The sequence below is a fragment of the Fukomys damarensis genome, unplaced genomic scaffold (assembly GCF_012274545.1).
Source record: "Fukomys damarensis isolate Sample0158 unplaced genomic scaffold, DMR_v1.0_HiC HiC_scaffold_29, whole genome shotgun sequence".
Taxonomy (NCBI): domain Eukaryota; kingdom Metazoa; phylum Chordata; class Mammalia; order Rodentia; family Bathyergidae; genus Fukomys; species Fukomys damarensis.
In genome coordinates, this window is record NW_022900941.1 from 32,511,744 (window position 1) to 32,515,259 (window position 3,516).

Consider the following 3,516-nt stretch of genomic DNA (forward strand, 5'->3'; position numbering starts at 1 on the left):
ACAGCAAGCTCCGTGCACAGAGCCACATCTCATTTACATTCAGCAGGAGATTGAAGTAATAAAACTGAGAACAAAGAAAATTCCTGAGATGCTTGAGAGGAGGTGTCCGGAAGCCCGACAGGTGAAGCAATGAGGGAAAATTTTTCCACCAGTAAGTTTGACTTTTAACTGCAGAGAAACACATTCCCTGTTCAGTTGCAGTCAGGTGTAGCCCAGGGGGAGAGCACGAGACTAGCGTGCACAGGACCCTAGGGCCACACATCCCAAGTGCCATAAAAAATAAAAATCATAAAATAAATTGGGCATCATGATGTGCTCCTGTGATCGCACCTACTTAAGAGGCTGATTGCAAATTCCAGTCCAGCCTGGGCAATTTAGTGAGATCCTGTCTCAAATATATATATATATATAATAAAATTAAATTAAAAATAGGGCCGGGGATTTAGCTCAGCGGTTCGGTGGCCTGCCTTGCAAGCGCAAGGACTGGAGTTCAATCCCTGGTACCAAAAAATGAAATAAAATAAAATAAAGGGTTAGACAATAGCTCAATGATTGTTTACCTAGCTCACAGGAGGCCCTGAATGTAATCAACAGTACCCCCAAAAAACAATAAATAAGGGCTGGGGATTTAGCTCAGTGGTGCCGCCAACTGCCTTGCAAGCACAAGGTCCTGAGTTCAATCCCCGGTACCTCTAAATAAATAAATAAATAGACCAAAATTGTTCAGTGATAAGAGGCTGAAGTAATAAACATGTTAAAAATATCTTCTGACAGCCTATCCTGGTGGCACATACCTGAAATACCAAGTACTGGGGAGTCTGAGGTAGGAGAATCACAAGTTTGAAGCCAGCCTTAGGCAACTGTCTCCAAAAAAAGTGGCCCGTGGTGGTAGGAGGGCCTGGGATGTAGCTCAGTGGTAGAGTACTGGATTCGATCTCCAGAAAAAAAGAAAAAAAATAGTCACTAAAAAATTAAAATTGTCATTTCTCAGAGAGTGTTTTGTGAGGGTTTTTGTTTGTTTCTTTCTTTTTGAGGCAGGGTCTCCTTATGTAGTCCAGGCTGGCCTTGAACTCCCTATGTAGCACAGGCTGGCCTAATTCACAACTATCCTCCTGCCTCAGTCTCCAGAGTTTTGGGATTGCAAGAATAAACTGCCACATTGAGCTTGTTCTGTGATTATAGTTTAAATAAGTGTTACATAAGAAAAGGGTTCTAGGTCAAATAAATTTGGGAAAAATTAAGTTAAACAATGTTAAACAGGTTTCTTTATGGGAAGACCACAGGGAACTTTTAATATGCTAATTTCTAAAGTAAAGCTTCAAAGTCTAGATATAATAGGTAATGTCTTCAAAATCTCTCCCCTCCTAAAACTGTTTTGTTCTAAAGCCAGGCTTGAGGGGGCCAGTATTTTTTTTTGTTTTTTCTTTTTCTTTCTTTTCATTTTTTTTTGGTTCTGGGAGTCAACTCTGGCCCTTGTGCTTGCAAGACAGGCGGCAAAACCACTGAGCTAAATCCCCAGCCCGGGCCAGTATTTGAGAATCATCCCAAAATGAGATTTTCTAGCTGTAAACCTTAATTTTATTAGATGTCTTAATTTTTTCCTTTTATTTTTATCATCAGCTCTTAACACTGGCATTCTTCTGTTCTCTATTTTGCCTCCAGGTGATAAAATTATCATAATACTGTACTTCTACTGAGCACAAAAAAGTCACTTTGAATTGTAATTCTTGGTCTTTAAATGGACACTAATAGTTCATTTACTCTCACACCCAGCTCTGCAGTGCACTCCATTCTAATTTGTTGAATATTATTTATTACACAGTGTAGAACTTTCTGTGCTATTCTTCAATGACTAATGCTTAAACCTTACTAATTCATTACTCTGTTATGCCCTTTCCAGCAAGGGTAACCAGTTAAACCTTTCACTCAATTATTTTTCTTTCCTTGAGAATCTATTCTTTGTTAACAGAAAGTTTGAAAAGAAGCCACCATAGAGCTAGACAGTATGGGCATATGATACAGGGATGACATACGGACCTCCAGATAACATAAGGAAAATATTATAACTCTCACCTGCCAGAGTTCATGTTCTCTAAAATCAAAGAATGGATTCTAGGAACAGAGGTTAAGAATAGAAAATACTCATTGAGAGAAAGAGCTTTTGTCTGAAAGAGACAGAAGGGAGCCTGGGAAGTGGGTTGCTCCTGGACCACGGTTCTCAAGGCAGCTTTTTTAAAAAAAAATTTTTTTTGCCGGGTGTGGTGGCACACGCCTGTAATCCCAGTACTCAGGAGGCTGAGGCAGGAGGATCTCTGTGAGTTTGAGATCAGCCTGGGCTACATAGTGAGTTTCAGGTCAGTCTCAACTACATAGTGAGACCCTGTCTCAAAAAACCCCCAAAAAGTTTTATTTGGGTTTTTTTTTTTGTTTAAAAATTTAATTTAATTTAACTCCATTCTCCCCCTCAAGCCCCCTCCCCTCCCTGTGTGCAAAAGCTTCGTTTCCATTTTTTCCTGTTTTCTCTCTTTCTCTTTCTTTCCTTCTTTCCTTCTTTCCTTCTTTCCTTCTTTCTTTCTTTTCTTTCTTTCTTCTTTCTTTCTTTCTTTCTTTCTTTTTCTCTTTCTTTCTTTCTCTTTCTTTCTTTCTTTCTTTCTTTCTTTCTTTCTTTCTTCTTTCTTTCTTCTTTCTTTCTTTCTTTCTTTCTTTTTCTCTTTCTTTCTTTCTCTTTCTTTCTTTCTTTCTTTCTTTCTTTCTTTCTTTCTTTCTTTCTTTCTTTCTTCTTTCTTTCTTTCTTCTTGTCCCTTCCTTTCTTCCTGAAAGGGAGTTCTGTAGAGCAAAACCTCGAGGTGAAGAGGGTATAAGGTGGGACAAAACTATAGTCAACTAATAAGATTACGAGTATAGTCACTTAGGTAATACTGATCCAATGAGGAAGGAAGTCACGTAGCAGGCATATATGGAAGGAATAAGGATTTTTCCTGGAAGGGATAGGTTAAGGTCTTGGTCACCAGGTGATTGATGACTATTTAGAATATCGACTACTGCTATTCATCCCTTGGAGAAGTATGTGTAGTCATCTCATCTTTGTCTTGAAGTCTGACTTTTAACCAATGGGCCTCCACCTCCATCCACAGTTGCAACGTGTTCTTATCTTCTGCACTGACTTCTTCGAGGGCCCAGCCCTGTCTGACTGCCTGTAATATTTTTAACTAACTTAACTGTTATAATAAGAATTCTATTTTTAAAAACAGCCAGGTGTGGTAGGGCACTTGGATGCCTGAGGCAGGAGCATTGCAGCAAGTTCAAGGCCAGTTTAAACTATAGCGAGAAAACAAAATGGAAAGGGGAGGAGGGAGGGAGGGAGAGAGAGAGAGAAGGTAGGAATCCAAAGGTTGGCTGAAGTTTGACACATTCCTTGTTTTGTCTAAAATAGACAGTTTACGGGGCTGGGGATTTAGCTCAGCGGTTCGGTGGCCTGCCTTGCAAGCACAAGGACCTGAGTTCAATCCCTGGTAC

At 39.7% G+C, this 3,516-nt stretch overlaps 1 protein-coding gene across 2 annotated transcripts in view; it reads left to right on the top strand.

Moving 5' to 3' along the window:
• Window positions 1–3,516, top strand: part of Tnfaip6 (TNF alpha induced protein 6) — a 24,111-nt gene that overhangs the window by 18,677 nt on the left and 1,918 nt on the right. The gene's annotated exons all lie outside the window — the stretch shown is intronic.